The sequence below is a fragment of the Oncorhynchus gorbuscha genome, unplaced genomic scaffold (genome assembly GCF_021184085.1).
Source record: "Oncorhynchus gorbuscha isolate QuinsamMale2020 ecotype Even-year unplaced genomic scaffold, OgorEven_v1.0 Un_scaffold_1330, whole genome shotgun sequence".
Classification (NCBI taxonomy): Eukaryota; Metazoa; Chordata; class Actinopteri; order Salmoniformes; family Salmonidae; genus Oncorhynchus; species Oncorhynchus gorbuscha.
The window spans coordinates 142,501-157,569 of record NW_025746138.1 but is presented as its reverse complement, the minus strand read 5'-3'; positions in this window follow the sequence as shown (position 1 = coordinate 157,569).

Genomic DNA, 15,069 nt, shown 5'->3' with positions numbered 1-15,069 from the left:
GGCTACAAACAGTCTGTCATTCAGAGCAACAGAGTCCAGGCTACAAACAGTCTGTCATTCAGAGCAACAGAGTCCAGGCTACAAACAGTCTGTCATTCAGAGCAACAGAGTCCAGGCTACAAACAGTCTGTCATTCAGAGCAACAGAGTCCAGGCTACAAACAGTCTGTCATTCAGAGCAACAGAGTCCAGGCTACAAACAGTCTGTCATTCAGAGCAACAGAGTCCAGGCTACAAACAGTCTGTCATTCAGAGCAACAGAGTCCAGGCTACAAACAGTCTGTCATTCAGAGCAACAGAGTCCAGGCTACAAACAGTCTGTCATTCAGAGCAACAGAGTCCAGGCTACAAACAGTCTGTCATTCAGAGCAACAGAGTCCAGGCTACAAACAGTCTGTCATTCAGAGCAACAGAGTCCAGGCTCACAAACAGTCTGTCATTCAGAGCAACAGAGTCCAGGCTACAAACAGTCTGTCATTCAGAGCAACAGAGTCCAGGCTACAAACAGTCTGTCATTCAGAGCAACAGAGTCCAGGCTACAAACAGTCTGTCATTCAGAGCAACAGAGTCCAGGCTACAAACAGTCTGTCATTCAGAGCAACAGAGTCCAGGCTACAAACAGTCTGTCATTCAGAGCAACAGAGTCCAGGCTACAAACAGTCTGTCATTCAGAGCAACAGAGTCCAGGCTACAAACAGTCTGTCATTCAGAGCAACAGAGTCCAGGCTACAAACAGTCTGTCATTCAGAGCAACAGAGTCCAGGCTACAAACAGTCTGTTATTCAGAGCAACAGAGTCCAGGCTACAAACAGTCTGTCATTCAGAGCAACAGAGTCCAGGCTACAAACAGTCTGTCATTCAGAGCAACAGAGTCCAGGCTACAAACAGTCTGTCATTCAGAGCAACAGAGTCCAGGCTACAAACAGTCTGTCATTCAGAGCAACAGAGTCCAGGCTACAAACAGTCTGTCATTCAGAGCAACAGAGTCCAGGCTACAAACAGTCTGTCATTCAGAGCAACAGAGTCCAGGCTACAAACAGTCTGTCATTCAGAGCAACAGAGTCCAGGCTACAAACAGCCTGTCATTCAGAGCAACAGAGTCCAGGCTACAAACAGTCTGTCATTCAGAGCAACAGAGTCCAGGCTACAAACAGTCTGTCATTCAGAGCAACAGAGTCCAGGCTACAAACAGTCTGTCATTCAGAGCAACAGAGTCCAGGCTACAAACAGTCTGTCATTCAGAGCAACAGAGTCCAGGCTACAAACAGTCTGTCATTCAGAGCAACAGAGCATCCAGGCTACAAACAGTCTGTCATTCAGAGCAACAGAGTCCAGGCTACAAACAGTCTGTCATTCAGAGCAACAGAGTCCAGGCTACAAACAGTCTGTCATTCAGAGCAACAGAGTCCAGCAACAGAGTCCAGACGTGCTAGCGCCTTTTTAGAAACAGTCTGTCATTCAGAGCAACAGAGTCCAGGCTACAAACAGTCTGTCATTCAGAGCAACAGAGTCCAGGCTACAAACAGTCTGTCATTCAGAGCAACAGAGTCCAGGCTACAAACAGTCTGTCATTCAGAGCAACAGAGTCCAGGCTACAAACAGTCTGTCATTCAGAGCAACAGAGTCCAGGCTACAAACAGTCTGTCATTCAGAGCAACAGAGTCCAGGCTACAAACAGTCTGTCATTCAGAGCAACAGAGTCCAGGCTACAAACAGTCTGTCATTCAGAGCAACAGAGTCCAGGCTACAAACAGTCTGTCATTCAGAGCAACAGAGTCCAGGCTACAAACAGTCTGTCATTCAGAGCAACAGAGTCCAGGCTACAAACAGTCTGTCATTCAGAGCAACAGAGTCCAGGCTACAAACAGTCTGTCATTCAGAGCAACAGAGTCCAGGCTACAAACAGTCTGTCATTCAGAGCAACAGAGTCCAGGCTACAAACAGTCTGTCATTCAGAGCAACAGAGTCCAGGCTACAAACAGTCTGTCATTCAGAGCAACAGAGTCCAGGCTACAAACAGTCTGTCATTCAGAGCAACAGAGCATCCAGGCTACAAACAGTCTGTCATTCAGAGCAACAGAGTCCAGGCTACAAACAGTCTGTCATTCAGAGCAACAGAGTCCAGGCTACAAACAGTCTGTCATTCAGAGCAACAGAGTCCAGGCTACAAACAGTCTGTCATTCAGAGCAACAGAGTCCAGGCTACAAACAGTCTGTCATTCAGAGCAACAGAGTCCAGGCTACAAACAGTCTGTCATTCAGAGCAACAGAGTCCAGGCTACAAACAGTCTGTCATTCAGAGCAACAGAGTCCAGGCTACAAACAGTCTGTCATTCAGAGCAACAGAGTCCAGGCTACAAACAGTCTGTCATTCAGAGCAACAGAGTCCAGGCTACAAACAGTCTGTCATTCAGAGCAACAGAGTCCAGGCTACAAACAGTCTGTCATTCAGAGCAACAGAGTCCAGGCTACAAACAGTCTGTCATTCAGAGCAACAGAGTCCAGGCTACAAACAGTCTGTCATTCAGAGCAACAGAGTCCAGGCTACAAACAGTCTGTCATTCAGAGCAACAGAGTCCAGGCTACAAACAGTCTGTCATTCAGAGCAACAGAGTCCAGGCTACAAACAGTCTGTCATTCAGAGCAACAGAGTCCAGGCTACAAACAGTCTGTCATTCAGAGCAACAGAGTCCAGGCTACAAACAGTCTGTCATTCAGAGCAACAGAGTCCAGGCTACAAACAGTCTGTCATTCAGAGCAACAGAGTCCAGGCTACAAACAGTCTGTCATTCAGAGCAACAGAGTCCAGGCTACAAACAGTCTGTCATTCAGAGCAACAGAGTCCAGGCTACAAACAGTCTGTCATTCAGAGCAACAGAGTCCAGGCTACAAACAGTCTGTCATTCAGAGCAACAGAGTCCAGGCTACAAACAGTCTGTCATTCAGAGCAACAGAGTCCAGGCTACAAACAGTCTGTCATTCAGAGCAACAGAGTCCAGGCTACAAACAGTCTGTCATTCAGAGCAACAGAGTCCAGGCTACAAACAGTCTGTCATTCAGAGCAACAGAGTCCAGGCTACAAACAGTCTGTCATTCAGAGCAACAGAGTCCAGGCTACAAACAGTCTGTCATTCAGAGCAACAGAGTCCAGGCTACAAACAGTCTGTCATTCAGAGCAACAGAGTCCAGGCTACAAACAGTCTGTCATTCAGAGCAACAGAGTCCAGGCTACAAACAGTCTGTCATTCAGAGCAACAGAGTCCAGGCTACAAACAGTCTGTCATTCAGAGCAACAGAGTCCAGGCTACAAACAGTCTGTCATTCAGAGCAACAGAGTCCAGGCTACAAACAGTCTGTCATTCAGAGCAACAGAGTCCAGGCTACAAACAGTCTGTCATTCAGAGCAACAGAGTCCAGGCTACAAACAGTCTGTCATTCAGAGCAACAGAGTCCAGGCTACAAACAGTCTGTCATTCAGAGCAACAGAGCATCCAGGCTACAAACAGTCTGTCATTCAGAGCAACAGAGTCCAGGCTACAAACAGTCTGTCATTCAGAGCAACAGAGCATCCAGGCTACAAACAGTCTGTCATTCAGAGCAACAGAGTCCAGGCTACAAACAGTCTGTCATTCAGAGCAACAGAGCATCCAGGCTACAAACAGTCTGTCATTCAGAGCAACAGAGTCCAGGCTACAAACAGTCTGTCATTCAGAGCAACAGAGTCCAGGCTACAAACAGTCTGTCATTCAGAGCAACAGAGTCCAGGCTACAAACAGTCTGTCATTCAGAGCAACAGAGTCCAGGCTACAAACAGTCTGTCATTCAGAGCAACAGAGTCCAGGCTACAAACAGTCTGTCATTCAGAGCAACAGAGTCCAGGCTACAAACAGTCTGTCATTCAGAGCAACAGAGTCCAGGCTACAAACAGTCTGTCATTCAGAGCAACAGAGTCCAGGCTACAAACAGGACTCTGTTGCTCTGAATGACAGTCTGTCATTCAGAGCAACAGAGTCCAGGCTACAAACAGTCTGTCATTCAGAGCAACAGAGTCCAGGCTACAAACAGTCTGTCATTCAGAGCAACAGAGTCCAGGCTACAAACAGTCTGTCATTCAGTCTGTTCTCCTCCTGCTGAACATTGATGAATAAATGATTGCATTGGAGCTACTAGTGTTCTACTAACCTGCAGCCATGTTCTACTAACTGAACTACAGAGGACCATGTTCTACTACCTGAACTACAGAGGACCATGTTCTACTAACTACAGAGGACCATGTTCTACTAACTGAACTACAGAGGACCATGTTCTACTAACTGAACTACAGAGGACCATGTTCTACTAACTGAACTACAGAGGACCATGTTCTACTAACTACAGAGGACCATGTTCTACTAACTGAACTACAGAGGACCATGTTCTACTAACTGAACTACAGAGGACCATGTTCTACTAACTGAACTACAGAGGACCATGTTCTACTAACTGAACTACAGAGGACCATGTTCTACTAACTGAACTACAGAGGACCATGTTCTACTAACTGAACTACAGAGGACCATGTTCTACTAACTGAACTACAGAGGACCATGTTCTCTAACTGAACTACAGAGGACCATGTTCTACTAACTGAACTACAGAGGACCATGTTCTACTAACTGAACTACAGAGGACCATGTTCTACTAACTGACCTACAGAGGACCGTGTTCTACTAACTGAACTACAGAGGACCATGTTCTACTAACTGACCTACAGAGGACCGTGTTCTACTAACTGAACTACAGAGGACCATGTTCTACTAAGTGAACTACAGAGGACCGTGTTCTATTAACTGAACTACAGAGGACAGTGTTCTACTAAGTGAACTACAGAGGACTGTGTTCTACTAAGTGAACTACAGAGGAACGTGTTCTACTAACTGAACTACAGAGGACCATGTTCTACTAACTGACCTACAGAGGACCGTGTTCTACTAACTGAACTACAGAGGACCGTGTTCTACTAACTGAACTACAGAGGACCGTGTTCTACTAACTGAACTACAGAGGACCATGTTCTACTAACTGAACTACAGAGGACCAACTAACAGAGGACCTGTGTTCTACTAACTGAACTACAGAGGACCGTGTTCTACTAACTGAACTACAGAGGACCGTGTTCTACTAACTGAACTACAGAGGACCATGTTCTACTAACTGAACTACAGAGGACCATGTTCTACTAACTGAACTACAGAGGACCATGTTCTACTAACTGAACTACAGAGGACCATGTTCTACTAACTGAACTACAGAGGACCATGTTCTACTAACTGAACTACAGAGGACCATGTTCTACTAACTACAGAGGACCATGTTCTACTAACTGAACTACAGAGGACCATGTTCTACTAACTACAGAGGACCATGTTCTACTAACTACAGAGGACCATGTTCTACTAACTGAACTACAGAGGACCATGTTCTACTAACTACAGAGGACCATGTTCTACTAACTGAACTACAGAGGACCATGTTCTACTAACTACAGAGGACCATGTTCTACTAACTGAACTACAGAGGACCATGTTCTACTAACTGAACTACAGAGGACCATGTTCTACTAACTGAACTACAGAGGACCATGTTCTACTAACTGACCAACTACAGAGGACCATGTTCTACTAACTGAACTACAGAGGACCATGTTCTACTACAGAGGACTGAACTACAGAGGACCATGTTCTACTAACTGAACTACAGAGGACCATGTTCTACTAACTGAACTACAGAGGACCATGTTCTACTAACTGAACTACAGAGGACCATGTTCTCTAACTAACTACAGAGGACCATGTTCTACTAACTGAACTACAGAGGACCATGTTCTACTAACTGAACTACAGAGGACCATGTTCTACTAACTGAACTACAGAGCACCATGTTCTACTAACTGAACTACAGAGGACCATGTTCTACTAACTGAACTACAGAGGACCATGTTCTACTAACTGAACTACAGAGGACCATGTCTCTACTAACTACAGAGGACCATGTTCTACTAACTGAACTACAGAGGACCATGTTCTACTAACTGAACTACAGAGGACCATGTTCTACTAACTGAACTACAGAGGACCATGTTCTACTAACTGAACTACAGAGGACCGTGTTCTACTAACTGAACTACAGAGGACCATGTTCTACTAACTGAACTACAGAGGACCATGTTCTACTAACTGAACTACAGAGGACCATGTTCTACTAACTGAACTACAGAGGACCATGTTCTACTAACTGAACTACAGAGGACCATGTTCTACTAACTGAACTACAGAGGACCATGTTCTACTAACTGAACTACAGAGGACCGTGTTCTACTAACTGAACTACAGAGGACCGTGTTCTACTAACTGAACTACAGAGGACCGTGTTCTACTAACTGAACTACAGAGGACCATGTTCTACTAACTGAACTACAGAGGACCATGTTCTACTAACTGAACTACAGAGGACCATGTTCTACTAACTGAACTACAGAGGACCATGTTCTACTAACTGAACTACAGAGGACCATGTTCTACTAACTGAACTACAGAGGACCATGTTCTACTAACTGAACTACAGAGGACCATGTTCTACTAACTGAACTACAGAGGACCATGTTCTACTAACTGAACTACAGAGGACCATGTTCTACTAACTGAACTACAGAGGACCATGTTCTACTAACTACAGAGGACCATGTTCTCTACTGAACTACAGAGGACCATGTTCTACTAACTACAGAGGACCGTGTTCTACTAACTGAACTACAGAGGACCATGTTCTACTAACTACAGAGGACCATGTTCTACTAACTGAACTACAGAGGACCATGTTCTACTAACTACAGAGGACCATGTTCTACTAACTGAACTACAGAGGACCATGTTCTACTAACTGAACTACAGAGGACCATGTTCTACTAACTGAACTACAGAGCACCATGTTCTACTAACTACAGAGGACCATGTTCTACTAACTGAACTACAGAGGACCATGTTCTACTAACTACAGAGGACCATGTTCTACTAAGCACCATGAACTACAGAGGACCATGTTCTACTAACTGAACTACAGAGGACCGTGTTCTACTAACTGAACTACAGAGGACCATGTTCTACTAACTACAGAGGACCATGTTCTACTAACTGAACTACAGAGGACCATGTTCTACTAACTGAACTACAGAGGACCATGTTCTACTAACTGAACTACAGAGGACCATGTTCTACTAACTGAACTACAGAGGACCATGTTCTACTAACTGAACTACAGAGGACCATGTTCTACTAACTGAACTACAGAGGACCATGTTCTACTAACTGAACAGAGGACCATGTTCTACTAACTGAACTACAGAGGACCATGTTCTACTAACTGAACTACAGAGGACCATGTTCTACTAACTGAACTACAGAGGACCATGTTCTACTAACTGAACTACAGAGGACCGTGTTCTACTAACTGAACTACAGAGGACCGTGTTCTACTAACTGAACTACAGAGGACCATGTTCTACTAACTGAACTACAGAGGACCATGTTCTACTAACTAACTACAGAGGACTGTTCTACTACAGAGGACCATGTTCTACTAACTGAACTACAGAGGACCATGTTCTACTAACTGAACTACAGAGGACCATGTTCTACTAACTACAGAGGACCATGTTCTACTAACTGAACTACAGAGGACCATGTTCTACTAACTGAACAGAGGACCATGTTCTACTAACTGAACTACAGAGGACCATGTTCTACTAACTGAACTACAGAGGACCGTGTTCTAACTGAACTGAACTACAGAGGACCATGTTCTACTAACTACAGAGGACCATGTTCTACTAACTGAACTACAGAGGACCATGTTCTACTAACTGAACTACAGAGGACCATGTTCTACTAACTGAACTACAGAGCACCATGTTCTACTAACTGAACTACAGAGGACCATGTTCTACTAACTGAACTACAGAGGACCTAACTGAACTACAGAGGACCATGTTCTACTAACTGAACTACAGAGGACCATGTTCTACTAACTGAACTACAGAGGACCATGTTCTACTAACTGAACTACAGAGGACCATGTTCTCTAACTGAACTACAGAGCACCATGTTCTACTAACTGAACTACAGAGGACCATGTTCTACTAACTGAACTACAGAGCACCATGTTCTACTAACTGAACTACAGAGCACCATGTTCTACTAACTGAACTACAGAGGACCATGTTCTACTAACTGACCTACAGAGGACCATGTTCTACTAACTGAACTACAGAGCACCATGTTCTACTAACTGAACTACAGAGGACCATGTTCTCTACTAACTGTTCTACAGAGGACCATGTTCTACTAACTGAACTACAGAGGACCATGCTCTACTAACTGAACTACAGAGGACCATGTTCTACTAACTGAACTACAGAGGACCATGTTCTACTAACTGAACTACAGAGGACCATGTTCTACTAACTGAACTACAGAGGACCATGTTCTACTAACTGAACTACAGAGGACCGTGTTCTACTAACTGAACTACAGAGGACCGTGTTCTACTAACTGAACTACAGAGGACTGTGTTCTACTAAGTGAACTACAGAGGACCGTGTTCTACTAACTGAACTACAGAGGACCGTGTTCTACTAACTGAACTACAGAGGACCATGTTCTACTAACTGAACTACAGAGGACCATGTTCTACTAACTGAACTACAGAGGACCATGTACTACTAACTGAACTACAGAGGACCATGTTCTACTAACTGAACGACAGAGGACCATGTTCTACTAACTGAACTACAGAGGACCATGTTCTACTAACTACAGAGGACCACATTCTACTAACTACAGAGGACCATGTTCTACTAACTACAGAGGACCGTGTTCTACTAACTGAACTACAGAGGACCATGTTCTACTAACTACAGAGGACCATGTTCTACTAACTGAACTACAGAGGACCATGTTCTACTAACTACAGAGGACCATGTTCTACTAACTGAACTACAGAGGACCATGTTCTACTAACTGAACTACAGAGGACCATGTTCTACTAACTGAACTACAGAGCACCATGTTCTACTAACTACAGAGGACCATGTTCTACTAACTGAACTACAGAGGACCATGTTCTACTAACTACAGAGGACCATGTTCTACTAAGTGAACTACAGAGGACCACGTTCTACTAACTGAACTACAGAGGACCGTGTTCTACTAACTGAACTACAGAGGACCATGTTCTACTAACTACAGAGGACCATGTTCTACTAACTGAACTACAGAGGACCATGTTCTACTAACTGAACTACAGAGGACCATGTTCTACTAACTGAACTACAAAGCACCATGTTCTACTAACTGAACTACAGAGGACCATGTTCTACTAACTGAACTACAGAGGACCGTGTTCTACTAACTGAACTACAGAGGACCATGTTCTACTAACTACAGAGGACCATGTTCTACTAACTGAACTACAGAGGACCATGTTCTACTAACTGACCTACAGAGGACCATGTTCTACTAACTGAACTACAGAGCACCATGTTCTACTAACTGAACTACAGAGGACCGTGTTCTACTAACTGAACTACAGAGGACCGTGTTCTACTAACTGAACTACAGAGCACCATGTTCTACTAACTGAACTACAGAGGACCATGCTCTACTAACTGACCTACAGAGGACCATGTTCTACTAACTGAACTACAGAGCACCATGTTCTACTAACTGAACTACAGAGCACCATGTTCTACTAACTGAACTACAGAGGACCATGTTCTACTAACTGAACTACAGAGCACCATGTTCTACTAACTGAACTACAGAGCACCATGTTCTACTAACTGAACTACAGAGGACCATGCTCTACTAACTGACCTACAGAGGACCATGTTCTACTAACTGAACTACAGAGCGCCATGTTCTACTAACTGAACTACAGAGGACCATGTTCTACTAACTGAACTACAGAGGACCATGTTCTACTAACTGAACTACAGAGCACCATGTTCTACTAACTGAACTACAGAGGACCATGTTCTACTAACTGAACTACAGAGGACCATGTTCTACTAACTACAGAGGACCACATTCTACTAACTAGAGAGGACCATGTTCTACTAACTACAGAGGACCGTGTTCTACTAACTGAACTACAGAGGACCATGTTCTACTAAATACAGAGGACCATGTTCTACTAACTGAACTACAGAGGACCATGTTCTACTAACTGAACTACAGAGGACCATGTTCTACTAACTACAGAGGACCATGTTCTACTAACTGAACTACAGAGGACCATGTTCTACTAACTGAACTACAGAGGACCATGTTCTACTAACTGAACTACAGAGGACCATGTTCTACTAACTGAACTACAGAGGACCGTGTTCTACTAACTGAACTACAGAGGACCATGTTCTACTAACTGAACTACAGAGCACCATGTTCTACTAACTGAACTACAGAGGACCATGCTCTACTAACTGACCTACAGAGGACCATGTTCTACTAACTGAACTACAGAGCACCATGTTCTACTAACTGACCTACAGAGGACCATGTTCTACTAACTGAACTACAGAGGACCATGTTCTACTAACTGAACTACAGAGGACCATGTTCTACTAACTGAACTACAGAGGACCATGTTCTACTAACTGAACTACAGAGGACCATGTTCTACTAACTGAACTACAGAGGACCATGTTCTACTAACTGAACTACAGAGGACCTGGAGTCATTCTCCATCTCTGTTGTAGCTACCTGCTTCTCGCTGGTTTGCAATCTGAAAAATTAGACGGCAGTAGTCAGCGGTGTTTTGGACATTCCTGGTGAGAGGATAAGAGTGTTGAGAGGGTGAGAAGGGTGAAGGGGGAGAGGGGTGAGACAAATGGTACATGGGGTGAGGAAGAGAGAGAGAGAGAGGAGGAAGAGAGAGAGAGAGAGGAGGAAGAGAGAGAGAGAGGAGGAAGGAAGGAAGGAAGGAAGGAAGGAAGGAAGGAAGGAAGGAAGGAAGGAAGAAAGAAAGGAAGGAAGAAAGGAAGGAAGAAAGGAAGAAAGGAAGGAAGGAAGGAAGAAAGGAAGGAAGGAAGGAAGGAAGAAAGAAAGAAAGGAAGAAAGGAAGGAAGGAAGGAAGGAAGGAAGGAAGGAAGGAAGGAAGGAAGGAAGGAAGGAAGGAGAGAACCAGCTGTACTGGGTTGTACAGCAGCCAAGATAAACAGACCTACAGGCAGGGAGAGACACACCTCCACCGTGGCCCCCTCAGCAGCCAAGATAAACAGACCTACAGGCAGGGAGAGGCACACCTCCACCGTGGCCCCTCAGCAGCCAGATAACAACCCTGAATCAACCATCTCCACATTGTTCCCTCTTCCTCTCCTCCCTCCATCCCTCACTCCTGCATCAGGCAGACACTCCTGCATCAGGCAGACACTCCTGCATCAGGCAGACACCCCTGCATCAGGCAGACACTCCGGCATCAGGCAGACACCCCTGCATCAGGCAGACACCCCTGCATCAGGCAGACACCCCTGCATCAGGCAGACACTCCTGCATCAGGCAGACACTCCTGCATCAGGCAGACACTCCTGCATCAGGCAGGATGGAAATGCAGTCAGTGTTTCTGCTGTAGATATTTAAACGTGGCGCTGCGCCAAAGGCAAAAATAATTGCCAAAATAACAATCAACATTTACATAGTAAGTCTATTGACCTAGCTAGTCATCCCCATAGTAACAGTCTATCTATTGACCTAGCTAGTCATCCCCATAGTAACAGTCTATCTATTGACCTAGCTAGTTATCCCCATAGTAACAGTCTATTGACCTAGCTAGTCATCCCCATAGTAACAGTCTATCTATTGACCTAGCTAGTCATCCCCATAGTAACAGTCTATCTATTGACCTAGCTAGTCATCCCCATAGTAACAGTCTATCTATTGACCTAGCTAGTCATCCCCATAGTAACAGTCTATCTACTGACCTAGCTAGTCATCCCCCATAGTAACAGTCTATCTATTGACCTAGCTAGTCATCCCCATAGTAACAGTCTATCTATTGACCTAGCTAGTCATCCCCATAGTAACAGTCTATCTATTGACCTAGCTAGTCATCCCCATAGTAACAGTCTATCTATTGACCTAGCTAGTTATCCCCATAGTAACAGTCTATCTATTGACCTAGCTAGTCATCCCCATAGTAACAGTCTATCTATTGACCTAGCTAGTCATCCCCATAGTAACAGTCTATCTATTGACCTAGCTAGTCATCCCCATAGTAACAGTCTATCTATTGACCTAGCTAGTCATCCCCATAGTAACAGTCTATCTATTGACCTAGCTAGTCATCCCCATAGTAACAGTCTATCTATTGACCTAGCTAGTCATCCCCATAGTAACAGTCTATCTATTGACCTAGCTAGTCATCCCCATAGTAACAGTCTATCTATTGACCTAGCTAGTCATCCCCATAGTAACAGTCTATCTACTGACCTAGCTAGTCATCCCCATAGTAACAGTCTATCTATTGACCTAGCTAGTCATCCCCATAGTAACAGTCTATCTATTGACCTAGCTAGTCATCCCCATAGTAACAGTCTATCTACTGACCTAGCTAGTCATCCCCATAGTAACAGTCTATCTATTGACCTAGCTAATCATCCCCATAGCAACAGTCTATCTATTGACCTAGCTAGTCGTCCCCATAGTAACAGTATGTTGACCTAGCTAGTCATCCCCATAGAAATAGTCTATCTATTGACCTAGCTAGTCATCCCTATAGTAACAGTCTATCTATTGACCTAGCTAGTCATCCCCATAGTAACAGTCTATCTATTGACCTAGCTAGTCATCCCCATAGTAACAGTCTATCTATTGACCTAGCTAGTCATCCCCATAGTAACAGTCTATCTATTGACCTAGCTAGTCATCCCCATAGTAACAGTCTATCTATTGACCTAGCTAGTCATCCCCATAGTAACAGTCTATCTATTGACCTAGCTAGTCATCCCCATAGTAACAGTCTATCTATTGACCTAGCTAGTCATCCCCATAGTAACAGTCTATCTATTGACCTAGCTAGTCATCCTCATAGTAACAGTCTATCTATTGACCTAGCTAGTCATCTAGTCATCCCCATAGTAACAGTCTATCTATTGACCTAGCTAGTCATCCCCATAGTAACAGTCTATCTAGTTACCTAGCTAGTCATCCCCATAGTAACAGTCTATCTAGTTACCTAGCTAGTCATCCCCATAGTAACAGTCTATCTACTGACCTAGCTAGTCATCCCCATAGTAACAGTCTATCTATTGACCTAGCTAGTCATCCCCATAGTAACAGTCTATCTATTGACCTAGCTAGTCATCCCCATAGTAACAGTCTATCTAGAAGGGCCAGCTGTAGGGTACCAGGTGGGCCACCAGGTGCGCTCCAGATGTGATGTCTCTCGGGAGGGAGAGACACTCTGGCACAGTTAAGAAGGACTCACGTGTTCCTCCCTCCCTCCCTCCTCTCCTCCCTCCCTCACACACACCCTCCCCTCCCTCTCTCCTCTCCTCCCTCCCTCACACACACCCTCCCCTCCCTCCCTCCCTCCCTCCCTCCCTCCCTCCCTCCCTCCCTCCCTCCCTCCCTCCCTCCCTCCCTCCCTCCCTCCCTCCCTCCCTCTCCTGCCCTGTCACACGCCCTCCCTCCCTCCCTCCCTCCCTCCCTCCCTCCCTCCCTCCCTCCCTCCCTCCCTCCCTCCCTCCCTCCCTCCCTCCCTCCCCTGTCACACACCCTCCCCTCCCCTGCCCTGTCACACACCCTCCCCTCCCTCCTCCTCTCCTCTCTCTCTCCTCTCCTCCCTCCCTCCCTCCCTCCCTCCCTCCCTCCCCCCTGCCCTGTCACACACCCTCCTCTGCTTTACTTTCCCTGTCGCGACTATATCCACAAAAATAAAACATGCAAGAAGCACATTTGAACCAATGTCAGCGATAGACACCTGAGCATAACACTTAAACCAAGGACATCTAGAATCTGAAGTCAAATGTCTACTGTTTGCTGATGATCTGGTGCTTCTGTCACCAACCAAGGAGGGCCTACAGCAGCACCTAGATCTTCTACACCTATTCTAGACCTGGGCCCTGACAGACCTGGGCCCTGACAGACCTGGGCCCTGACAGACCTGGGCCCTGACAGACCTGGGCCCTGACAGACCTGGGCCCTGACAGACCTGGGCCCTGACAGACCTGGGCCCTGACAGACCTGGGCTCTGACAGACCTGGGCCCTGACAGACCTGGGCCCTGACAGACCTGGGCCCTGACAGACCTGGGCCCTGACAGTAAATCTCAGTATGACCAAAAATAATGGTAAACTCCCATATCTACTAGGTGAAATACCACAGTGACCAATCACAGCAGCAAGATTTGTGACCTGTTGCCACAAGAAAAGGTCAACCAGTGAAGAACAAACACCATTGTAAATACAACCCATATTTATGCTTATTTATTTTTACTTTTTATTTTAATTTTATTTTTTACTATTTGGATACTGTTCCAACACTGTATATAGACATAATATGACATTTGAAATGTCTTTATTCTTTTGGAACTTCTGTGAATGTTTACTGTTCATTTTTATTGTTTATTATCTATTTCACTTGCTTTGGTAATGTTAACTAAAGCCCTTAAATTGAGAGAGAGAGAACACATTAGGCATCCCAATGGGTGTCCTTCAAAACACACACACACACACACACACACACACACACACACACACACACACACACACACACACACACACACACACACACACACACACACACACACACACACACACACACACACACACACACACACACACACACACACACACACACACACACACACACACACACACACACAGGCGCGCGCACGCACGCACGCACGCACGCACGCACGCACATCCTTTACAACAAGCCGCACAGATTAACAGATAAACTCCTCAACATAGATATATCCCATGAGCCTTTGCAGCACTGCCCTGGGTCCAAGGCCTAACCCTTCCTCCATTCCTCCTC